Source organism: Eulemur rufifrons, chromosome 28, assembly GCF_041146395.1.
Source record: "Eulemur rufifrons isolate Redbay chromosome 28, OSU_ERuf_1, whole genome shotgun sequence".
NCBI lineage: Eukaryota > Metazoa > Chordata > Mammalia > Primates > Lemuridae > Eulemur > Eulemur rufifrons.
In genome coordinates, this window is record NC_091010.1 from 9867643 (window position 1) to 9880613 (window position 12971).

The 12971-nt window shown below is 35.6% G+C and overlaps 1 protein-coding gene across 5 annotated transcripts in view; it reads left to right on the forward strand.

The window, feature by feature from the left end:
• Positions 1–12971, forward strand: part of NRG3 (neuregulin 3) — a 1030680-nt gene that overhangs the window by 1004856 nt on the left and 12853 nt on the right. The gene's annotated exons all lie outside the window — the stretch shown is intronic.

A 12971-nucleotide genomic window follows, 5' to 3' on the forward strand; every position in this document is an offset into this window, starting at 1 on the left:
GAGAGTAATAAGAATTTAATGCCTTAAGCAGTCTTAATAATGTGTAATAAGGCATATATTTATTCAGTAATGCTTCCTGAAGACTTTTCTGTCTTGGTCACTGCATGAAGAGCTTAAAGTACAAACAGAAGAGATTGTTCCTGACCTCAGGATGCTCACAGGCTGATGGTAGAGAAAACTATGTAAGCATATATTGTTGTATATGGTAGATGCATTAAGTCAAAGTGCTGTCAGAGAATGGAAAAGGACTTCTGAATTTGACTGGTGGGATCTGAAGACTGCCTACAGTGGGTGACATTTGAATTCAGTCTTGAGAGTGAGTTAAAATTCACCAAATTGCTTGCAGAGGGGGATATAGGTCAGAAAATGTAATATCTTTGTAGCATTAATTAAACTTAATTTTGAGTAGTTCTACTCTAAAATCTGGTTTCATGTTTTAAATGTCAAGTTCTAGCTTATTAATTCAATATAGATTCATAGATTCATCTATTTATTCAAATATTGGTTAAAAAGCTAGTAAGTGCCAGACAATACCTACTAAGGACCAGGGATATCATGATGACCAAAAATGAGAATGTACCTGCTTTCAAGAAGTTTATTGATTCCTGCAGGTGACAGATATTAATCAAATAATCTCACAAATGTGGAATCTTATCTGTGCCCAGGTCTACAGCCAATGGTAAATGGTGCTATCCGAGCTTACAGCAGGCAAGTTGGGGAATTATATGACGACAGGAATAGCAAAGAGTTCCCTAAGAAGATGCAATAGCACAGGTTCAGTCCTCTGGATGAAGCTGGCGCCTTGTTGGAAAGGAGGGTGGGAGGGGGTGCTTAGTGTGCCTGGAGTCTGAAGAGGGTCTCATATTATTTCGCTTTAGAGCAGTGGTCCCCAACCTTTTTAACACTAGAGACCAGTTTCGTGGAAGACAGTTTTTCCATGGACGGAGGAGGGGGAGGACATTGCCGCCTCGGCTCCACCTCAGAGCATCAGGGGTTAAATTCTCACGGGGAGCACATAACCTGGATCCCTCATGTGCACAGTTTGCAGTGGGGTTCTTCCTGCTCCTGTGAGGGTTTGATGCTGCTGATCTGGCCGGGAGCAGGGGCTCGGTGGTGATGCGAGGGAGGGATGAGGGGCGGCTGTGGGTGCAGATGGTGCTTCGCTCACTTGCCTGCCACTGGCCTCCTCCTGGGGGACTCTCACCCATGCTGATTGGGAACCGCAGCTGTATAAATATTGACAATTGTTACAGTTCTTCCTGCTCTGGTGCATGATGCAAAAATTCTCAAAATAGCAACAATGGTGAAGTTTTTTTTTAATTATTTACATTAGAAATCCACATGAAATCACTCTTGAAAACATGTTGTAACATCAATTTCCCCATCCTCTGGGCTCATGAGTCAGTCCAGCAATAAAGAACCTTTTGACACAGACATAGATGAGTTGGAGAAAAGCAGAGAGAATATTTAAAAACCGTTTTAACATATCCTCCTTCTGCATTTATTGCCTGGGGTTCCAGACCAGGGGATTATCAGCTCTGTCAACATTGCGTTCCAAAACAGACTCCATTTGCATTTAACCTTCTGAGTCCCGCTGCACGCATGTGGCAGACCTGGAAACAAACAATGTCGTTACTCTGTTGCCAACATGTTCCTGCCTCATTGGACCGGTCTACTGATTTTAGCACATCACTAACAATGTGTGAGGAGCAAGGCAGGTGATGGGCGGGTAACAGAGGACAGCCTCGGCACCCTGGAGCAACTTGCACAAGGTGGGGCTTTCAGGGAGGCCAACTGGACCTGCTCCCCCAGAAATAACAGTGTGAACCAGAGCCTATGGGGCTATTTAAGAGGAAATCACTTGGGCTCGTGCTGAGAGGACCAGTGAACAGACTGGGACTTCTCCTTATTCACTACTAAAGTAACATTTTGTACATTATACCAAATGAGATCCTAACGCAGTGCACACAGTTAGGGTCTGTGTCAAGGAAAGAACATGTCGTCAACTGCCAGACTTTGTAACATGGTAGAGAATGCTAATAGGGAGGCCCAACCAGGCAGCTGACCTGAGCACTTAAACCTCACTGGAGATAAGATCTGATGGATAAAATTGTGCAGACCTTAAGTCCTCCCAGGGATGGAACTGCATACATTTTGGAAGAAACCGTAATAAATGCTTTCAGCATAGAGCCAAACTGTGCAACAATTATGATCCTTGTCATTTAAGCTAACTTTTAATGAGGGTTGTTTTGCTGAGTGGGGTGTGCACCCAAGGGCTTATGCCTGAGCAACTCAAGAAACTAAAGGGAAACTAAATTTTATCTTTAGTCTCTAAATTTTTCTCTCTCTCTCTTTTTTTTGGGGGGGGGTGTATCTTTTGCTTTCCAAAAAAAAAAAAAAAACAACTTCTGTGTTTTAATTTTTTAAGTAGATTTGATTTTTTAAGATAGTTGTTGATTTAAAGAAAAGTTGAGAAGATACTACAGAGAGTTCCCACATACTCTGTAATCAATTTCCCCTATTACTAACATTGTACATTGGTGTATTAAATTTGTTAAAATTAATGAACTAATATTGAGGTGTTATTACTAACTATAATCCATAGTTTATCCAGATTTCCTGAGTTTTTACCTAATCGCTTCTTCTATTCCAACCCCATCCAGGACAACACATTACACTTAGTCGCCCTGTCTCTTTGGGCTTCTCTTGGCTGTGAAGGTTTGTCAGGTTTTCCTTGTCACCACGACCCTTGGTAGTTTTGAGTACTGGTTAAAGTGTTTTGCATGATGCCCCTCTATTGGAATTTGATGTTTTTCTCATGAGGTTACAGGTTTTTCATAGAAAGATAACAAATGCCATTTTCATCACATCATATCAAGGGCGCACACTATCAGTCTGGTTTTTCATTATTGATGCTTGCCTTATCTGTCCAAGGTAGTATTTGTCAGGTGTCTCCACTGTGAAGTGACTCTTGTCTTCTGTGCCCCCTTCATAGAGTACTCTTTGGGAGGAAGTGACTATGCATAGCCCACGCTTACAGAGTGAGGAGTTATGGTCCCTCTTCCTTCCAGTGGAGTATCTACATAAGTTATTGGAAACTCTACTACAAAGTTTGTGTCTTCTCCCCCACTTACTTATTCATGATGTCATTTACTTTTATCAGCATGAACTCATGGATACTTATTTTATATTTTGATTTGTATTCTATGTAGCTATATGCTTTATTTTGTGATGCAGTCTTTCTGGCTTTGGCTATCGATAGGTCTCTCAGTTGGCTCATGTTGTTTTGACATCATCCATCAATTCAGTGAGATTTTGGGGGGGTTTTGTGGAGCACTACAAGATGCTTTAGGTTTATGTTGTGTATTTTCTGCCCTAGTCCTGGCATCGGTCATTTCTCTGAGGAGCCTTAGTTCCTTTTATTGCAGAATGCTACTGGAAACCAAGATTTGGGATCTAGGTGTGTCCTCACTGCTACTGGGATGTCCTTGTTTCTAGGACTTCTCAGCAAACAGATCAAAGATTATATATATTATATAATATTACAGATATTATAGATACAGTAAAAATATATATCTATAAAGAGCTAAATATTAAAGATTATATATATGCACTATCACATATCTATAAATATTTCTGTATGTAATCATCTGTTTCTGTATTCCGCTAAACATGAGCTCACACTGAGGTCTCCCCCAGTTCTAATCCACTACCACATGGCTCGTTCTAGCCTCCTCCCATTGCTTGTCTATAAATTCCCACTTGAACAGTGAAAACCTGGCTCCCACTATGTGACATTCATTTGCTTATTTGTTCAGTGGCAGAATATCTGGGTAGCATTCTTGGAATTGTCACACCATGCCTCTGTGCTATACGGCTTTGACAGCTAGGAGTGCTTCGATGCAGTACTTCTGCCTTTAGACTCATTTCCGAAGCAGCTCTGGGCAGCATTGCGCCTCCCCCACCTTCCACCGTCGCCCTTCCTTACATTTGTGGTGCAGCTAGACTCCCTCGTCAGAGTCTGAATTCCTTCCTGGGATCTCCAGGCCTCCTAAATAATACTGATGTTTTTAATAGCTGTATTTCTTTACTAGATATAGAAAGCTTAAGGTAAACTAGTTCCCCTTGGGTGAATTTTGGTAGTTTGTATCTTTCACAAAATTGGTCCATTTCAACTAAGTTATTAAATTTGAGGACACAGAGTTTCTCAGACGGCTCCTTTATCATCCATTTTATGACCATGGGAGCAGTAGCGACAGCCCCTCTTTCACTTGTTATTGGTAATTTGAATCTTCTCTTTTCTGCTATGAGTTAGCCAGACTAGAGATTTATCAAAATTATTGCTCATTTCAAAGAATCATATTTGCTTTTGTTGATTTTTCTCAATCATTTTCCTGCTTTCGATTTCATTGATATCTTCTTGAACTTTTCTCTTCTTTTGCTGGTTTTAGGCTTAAATTATTCTTTTTCTAGTATAGATTATCAATTTTAGGTATTTATTTCTTTAAAATATAAAAATTTGATGCTATAAATTTATCTCTAGTCACTGCTTTCATTACTTTCCACAAATTTTGATAAACTGTATTTTCAATTTCATTTATTTAAAAATATTTTAAAATTTATGTTGAAATTTCTTCTTTGACCGTTCTGTTATCAACATGTATGTTATTCAGTCTCTAAATATTTTGGGATTTTTCCAACTATCTTTTTGATATTGATTTTTCTAGTTTAATTTTAATGTGGTCTGAGAACATACTTTGTAGAATTCCTATTCTTTTTAATTGCATAAGGTGAATTTTATGTCCAAAAAATGTGGTTTATGTTGATTAATGTTTCATGTGAGCTTGAGAAGAAAGTGTAATTTGCTATTGTTGAAGGAATATTCTATAGACATCAATTAGGCCAACTTCATTGAAAGTACTAGTCAGGTCAACTGTATCTTTACTGATTTTTCTGCTTGCTGGATCTGTGAATTACTGACAGATGGGTGTCGAACTCTCCAAGTGTAACAGTGGATTTATCTTTTTCTCTTTATAGTTCTTTGAATTTTTGCTTTATGAATTTTGATGCTCTGTTGTTAGGTGTATGAATGTTAATTATTGTATCTTCTTGGAAAATTGATCGCTTTGTTATTAGGTAAATGATACTTTTCTTATCCTTCTTTTCTCTCACACTTTTCCTTTTCTTGAAGTCTGCTTTGTCTGAAGTTACTATAGGTACTTCAGCTTTTTTTTTTTTTATCGTGTTAGCATGGTATATCTTTCTCTACCATGTTGCTTTTATCCTAACTTTATCTTTATATTTAAAATGGGTTTCTTATATACCACATACATTTGTTGTTGATTTTTAAAATCCACTCTCACAATCTCTGTTTTTTTAATTGGTGTGTGTAGACCAATCATTTAAAGTGATCATTGATATAGTTTGATTAATATCTGCCATATTTGTAACTGTTTTCTTTGCTTTTTTGTTGTTGTTGTTCTCTTTTATTCTTTCCTTCTCTGATTTTTAAATTAATTATTTTATATGATTTCATTTTCTCCCCCCTCTTGCCGTATCAGCTATACTTCTTTGTATATATATTCTTAGCTGTTACACAAGAGTTTGTAATACACTTTAACAACTAATCTAAGTCTACTTTCAAATAACACTTTACCACTTCATAGCTCATACAGGTACTTTAATAAGAGAGTATTACCAATTCTTTATAAAATTGCTGTCAATTACTAACATTCACCCAATACATTGCTACTATTATTACTTTGAACATTTTCTATTTGAACAATGAAAAATAAGAATAATTCACCTCCATTTATTAGTTATCTGACACTTTTTCTTCTTTATATAGATCTGAGTTTATGTTCTATATTATTTTCTCTCTCCCTGGTGAACTTCCTTTATAATTTCTGGCAAGACTGGTTTGATGGTAATGAATTTCTTCAGTTTTCATTTATTTGAGAAAGTTTATTTCTCTTTCACTTTTGTTGGATAGTTTCAGTAGAGATAGAGTTGTAGTTTGGTGGGTTTTTTTGTTTGTGTGTTTGTTTGTTTGTTTTTTGTTTGACACTTTAAATATTTCAATACTCTTGCTTCTTTGCATGGTTTCTGATTGAAAGCCCATGATATTTCTTAATCTTTTTCCTCTGCAGTTAAGATTTCATATTCTCTAGATTTTCTTGTGTGGTACTTTTTCTTTTCTTTCTCTCTCTCCTTTTTTCAATTTGAATATGCCATTGTGTCAATTTTTGGGTATTTATCCTGCATGGTATTTTGGTGTTCTATAAGCTACTTAGATCTGGGGTGCAGTGTCCATCACTAACTTTGGACTGCTTGGTCATTGTTACTTCAAATTTTTCTCTTACTCCATTCTTTCTTTCTTCCCCTTCTTGCATTCCAATTATGCATATGTTATACCTTTTGAAATTATCCTATAGTTCTTTAATATTCTCTTTTGCTTTTCTTTTATTCCTTTTTTTGTCTATTGAAGAACCTACCCAGTGCAATCATCATTTCTCTTGCAGTGTTTTTTTATTTCTAGCATTTACTTTGCATTTCTAAGAGTTTTCAAATCTCTGCTTACAGTACTTACCTGTTCTTGTATGTTGCCTACTATTTCCTTTACAGCTACAGGTGCAAAAGAACCCCCTTTCTCACCCTTAAGGATTGATATTTGAGTTTGAGAAATAAACTGACAATAGACTGATTAACAATAGAAAAAGCCTGCAAATTTATTTATGTTCATGGGGGCATTACAGGAAGGTGAGTGCCTAATAACATAATGATGTCTAGAAGTTTATGTAGCCTTCTTCACAGGGCAAAGGGAAATAGGGGACATTGGCAATTTCAGAGGGGTAGTAAATTATTTTTAGAAGAGATGAATGGGTTCATAGAACAGACATCTGGGACAAAGTTTGTCTGCTCTCTGGGTGTGGTGTTTGATTTTCAGTCTTCTTCTGTGATATGAGTTTAGTTTTCCTTGGTTAATAAAACTTCAGTAAGAAAATTGAAGGCATGTGTGTTCCTCTTCCACAGATCTGGTCTTTAGGTAGATAAACAAACATCAGGGAAAAGCCTCTCCTTGTGCTTCTGGAGAGACAGAGGGGCAGGAGAAGGTCAGAGAGAGACCTTGGTTTTGAGGCTGTTTTTTATTTTATTTTATTTCAGCATATTATGCAGGTACAAATGTGTAGGTTACATATATTGTCCTTGCTCCACCCAATCAGAGCTTCAAGCGTGTCCATTCCCCAGATGGTGTGCACTGCACCCATTAGATGTGTATATACCCATCCCCTCCTCCCACTTCCCACCTGCCCAACTCCCAATGAATGTTATTACTATATGTGCACTTAAGTGTAGATCAGTTAAAACCAATTTGATGGTGAGTACATGTGGTCCTTGTTTTCCCATTCTTGGGATACTTAACTTAGTAGAATGGTTTCCAGCTCTATCCAGGATAATACAAGACCAAAAAGTCCCAAAACAATAAATGTTGGCATGGTTGCTGAGGCTGTTTCTTTAGTTCAAAGTACCCAGCATGTCAAATCACCATGCTTTGGGTGATTTTCTGAGCCCCAACAGAGCCCTTGGCATAAGTTTCATGCTTATTTTAAGTGCCCTGTCTTGATTATTCCAACATCTCTGTGCTATATAAGTTCTGCTGTTTATTTTCTCTCTTCAGGTTGTGTTTTTTCTTGTCTTTTAGAATACCTTTTAATTTTGAGTTAAAAGGTGGACATGATATATCAGGTAATAAGGCCTTACTAAGGTAAATAGGACTTTAGGGTAAGGTTTTATGTTAATATGGGTCATAGTTGGGCTTTGTTTAATGTTTGTGATAGCGGTAGGTGGCAGGGGATTTAAAATCCTCTAGTGTGTTAGTTTGTTTTCTGTTTTGGGTTTTTGTTTTTGTCTCACCTGATGTTTTTGAGTTTCCCTGAGAAACTCCTTAAATAGAGTCTGTGTCTTGGAACCTTTTCAATTGTAATCCACTGTTATTAACCCTCATTCTAGCCCACATACAGATTTCAGCAACTTGTCAAAATTATTACTTAAGCATTTCTACCAATTTATGGTTACAGCAGACTCTACTGCAGGAAGCTGATCTTGGCTGCGATTCTCTGTATGCACCTACTTCTCCAGATTTCCCAGTGGTGCTTGGCCCTACAACCTCAATTATCTGACGAATGCAAGAATAGTCATTGATTTTCAGTTTGTTCATTTTTGTTTTCTTATTGTAAGGACAGGAATAATGACTTCCAAGCTCTTTTCCTGTCAGAGCTGAAACTGGAAGCTATCTGTGAATTACAAACCATCCATGGAAGAAGTCATTTAATTTGAACCAACTTTATGGAATATCAGTTGGAAGGATTGACAAATTATTAGATTTTTTAATGTTTCCACATGTCTCAACCAACCCTAGATAGGAACACCAGCAATTGAAACCTGAATCTGAGGTTAAATGCAATCACTAAAGTGAAATGGTGTAAGAGAAAGGAAAAAGGTCTAAAATAACAAATTATGGAAATAAATTTGTATTAATGGACCAAAATAGTACAAATGAAAACAACTATATAATTTAATAACAATCCAAACACTTGAAAGAAAGGATGTAGAAAACATCTATATGGATACTATGAATAAGCAGACAAGGAAGAGGTTGCTTCTATTCATGATGATCACTCAAGACTTTGAACAAGGACCTTCATCTCTCAGGATTCAAAACAGAGTGTGAACTAATGGCCCCAAAGCTGAATTAGGCTTTTGGACATGAACAAGGGGAGGAAGGAAGGAAGGGAGGGAGGAAGGGAGGGAGGGAGGAAGGAAGGAAGGAAGGAAGGGGTTACTGACTTTTAATGATTCAGCAGTTTCTCCAGAAAACCTGGATGCTCCAGAAGCAGCTGGCCGATGTTTTCCCAGTTGGTCTCTGCAATTGCTGAGTAGACAGAGTATTGCTTTCTCCAGTTTGCCGTGGAGGTGTCCAGAGCATCTCACTTGTTTTTGTAGCTGGGCTTTCTAGGTGTTTGAGTTTTTCTTCTAAACCAATTTATTAGGAGTTGGGAAAAAAAAGATAACAAACCCTAATGTGTCTTTTCTAGAACCTGGAAGTCAGATAGAAGTTTAGGATGTTGGTTACACTTTAGTAAACATGGCCGTTCATCTGACTTCTTCCATGGATGGTTTGTAATTCACAACTGTAATTAATAACGAAGCACACATGGAAGCATTTCCATTGTTTATTGGATCTTTGTCATTTGGGGATGTTGAAAACAATCATCTTTTCTAAATTATCTCCATGTCTTCTTTTTGTTCTGTGTCATTTTACTCCATTTTGGAAAAAGTCTGACCCACTTCTACAGTCCCATTTTGAGGAATTTAGATTCTAGTTAAAGACATGGTCATTACTGCCACTATGTGGCTTATTTTGAAAGTTACTGGAAATGAAAACATTTAGCTGGAGCTTTTGAACTTAAAGGTATATGACTTGATATTTCTCCTACTCTCCATTGCTCATACCTATGGATTTACTTTTCTCCAAACTAATAACTAATTAATAGTTATTAGTTTATCTTACATTTTTGAAAATCTACATCCTGTGTAGTTGCATGAGAAACATACAGACGCACATGTACACACAAAAATATCTGTATATGTATATACAAAATCTGTACAGGTGTCTGTAAACACAAAAGTAATATATGTATATCCATACAAAAATACACAATATATGCATGTTTATTTATTGCATTTTCCTTATTTACACAAATGGATTCATATGCATACTTTTTTGGACCTTGTTTTTATTCTTTTCAGTAGCTGTATAGTATTCATTTGTGGACATTTCTATTATTTTCATTTGTGTCTCTTTTGTGTTTATTTTGTTCAGGTATTAAAAATTACACTGCTGATATACCCTGGAAAGTCTATCATTTTGACCTTTTGTGATTGTATCAATAATGGAAATTCCCAGAAGTAATATTCTGGATCAAAGAGTATGGATATTTACTATTTTAAAGGATATTGCCAATGCATTTCCCCAGTTAGCACCAATGATACTTTTCCCAGATTTTTTCCTTTATTAGATATTCTTGAAATTTAATTTTCTCTATTTTTTTTTTTTTTTTAAGAGACAGAGTCTCCCTTTGCTGCCCAGGCTGGAGTGCAGTGGCTGTCCACATATTGCCTCAGCCTCCTGAGTAGCTGGGACTACAGGCAAGCATCACTACACCCAGCTTAATTTTCCCTATGCTGATTATTGTCCTGTTACACTGAGTGCAGTTGTATACCTTCCCATATGTGTATTGCATATTTGTCTAGTTTTCTGTGAAATTCTTGTTCATTTCATTTTTTTCCACATTGACTTCTGTGCAGCCTTTATATCTTAAGAATAGTCTTGAACTAACATTTGAATAGCCAACATGTTTCCAGCTTTTCACTTATATTTTGATTGGCTAATAATCAGTTTTGCTACTTAGGATATTTAAATTGGTAGTTAATCAAATTTAACATATATTTTTCTTTATGGTCTCTAGGTGTTTTGTCCTGTTAATCTCCCAAAAGGTTATGAATAAATTTCGCTATATAATCTTACAAAGTTTTTTAAATGCATTTTTGTTAACCAAATATTTCTTTAATATCTTCTCTTTATCAAAATCTAAACATAAATTAACCTAAAATTATATTTTATCATCTATAATTATGCTCGTTGCCACACAGATTCTTTTTATTTTATGGATCTTTTTTATTACACTTATTTTAAATTCTGGTGTAGTCAAATTATCAAAATTTTAATGGTTTATAACTTTTCTCACTTATTGAGAAAGTTTTTCATATCTAAGATCATTAACCCAACATTTTTTTCTAGCATATTTATTATTTTTTTCTTTTACATTTAGCTCCTTCATTAACCTGATTTTTTTTATTCATGAAGTAAGGTAGAAAACAAAATCAATTTTATTTTCATATAGAACAATTGCTCCAGCACATTTATTCTTGAATTCTATATTTTTCCCTGTGACTCAAAATGCTACACATATCTCTATAATAGTTAATAAATGCTGCCAATATGATCATCAGTTTGTCAAAGTCTTCATGCAATGCTTTCAGTTTTACTCTGTATTTTTGAGGCTATGTCATTAGATAATAAAAATGTATGAATATCACTTGGTGGATTGTTCTTTCTATTAATATGAAATAGCCATCTTTTTCTCTTTTAAAATGTACTTTGTACAAATTATATTTTATTTAATATTATAACTGTTATAAGCTTTTTTTTCCTATAATTTGTAGGGTGTATCTTTACCCATTCTATTTGATCTTTTTCTCTGTTGTTTTAAAATGAGCTCTTTCAGATAATAGATGAGTAGATTTTTAAAGTTAATATGTGAATTTCTGTCTTTTAATATTAAAATATAACCATTCACAGTTATTGTCATCACTAATGGTTTCACACTTATCCCTGCCATATATATTTCCAATTTGCCATGCTTTCTTGGTACAACTCCCTTTATTAATTTTGTTTTATTAATAATGTTTTTTCTCATTCATGGTTTTTATATTTTGTATTTCTTTATCTCTTACATTCTAGTGCTAATTTTTAGCACATACACACACACACACACACATATATATATTTTGTTCATCAGTGTTCAAAATTAATCAAAATTAATATAAAAATTATTCATATTTTAGCCTATCCTAATTCTCAACAACTACAGCCAGGATTAAAAAAAGAAATGAAAGATCATGCTTCTCTGTTCTGTTCTTTCTTCTTATCTCTAACTTCCAGCCATGTTGAAATTCTTTGGACTTTACTTTCAAGTGTTAATTCTAAAGCCTACATTTTTATAAAAAGTTTGTAATAAAATATATCCTGCTCCTTCCTCTTAGATTCATTTTTCTTCTGCCTATAACACTTTTCTTAGTTCTTATTTCAGAAGTCATCTTTAGAATCTTTAAACATCTTAAAGTGTAATAGTCCTTGTTTTTTATCTTCCTTTTACCTGATTTGGGTGCATTAAGTATTGCCTCATTAATTTTTTTAACAATACTATAAGAGAGATATTAATATTATTATCCCATCATATAGATTTGAGATTTTAAAAGGTTGATTAACTTGATTTTTACTTTCCTTCTTTCTTTCTTTTTTTTTTTGGAGTGAAAAGAAGTCTACTGAATTGTATAGTTTTGCAGTTGCTCAGGATAACACTTAAAATGTGTAGCTTGATAAAACACTGGATATTGAATATCCCAATTCCAAAATCTCTTTTAGTTTGGTTCGTATTCCAAAAATGCCATTTATGAAGAAAGTCTTCACCTGCAGTTGCTAGATGCCTGTTCAAGTGCCAGCTATCCAGGGAGTGTTAAACTTGACAACGTGCTGGCTCTTGAAAACCATGTGATATTTCCTTTTGGGCAAAGTTTTTTCTTAAGGTGTCAGCTCTATAAGCTTTCTAAGGCTTCTGTGCCCTATGAGGTATTAAATATTATAGTCAAAGATGAAACGGAGGTTTAGGAACTATAAAGAGTGAAATGCTCACAAATTTCTCCTGTTAGACATGGTAATTACCTGTGAGGCTGAAAGGGAGAAGCAGTGGAGCGTGGTGGGCAGATATTCTGAATCGATGTCCTCTATAATTCTCAGAATATTATGAGGTTCATTCAACCAATATCTATTGAAACCCTATTATTAGTAACCTAGATACTAATTCAACTTTTTTTTAAGAAAATGTACATCGAATGTAGCATACTTGAAAGTGCTTTTTGGTGGTCAGGCACAGTGTGCCGTGGGTGTAGACTGGAGCGAGAAGACAGACTGGATTCTGAAGGGAAGAGCCCTTTTGAATGGACCTTATCTAATGACAGAGAAGACTGGAGGGGGTGGGGGATACCCAGTGTGAGAGAAGTGGGCTGCAAATGATGTCTCTCCCACCCTTCTGATCGGGTGCCCAGCAGAAGCTGGCATTCCAGCAACT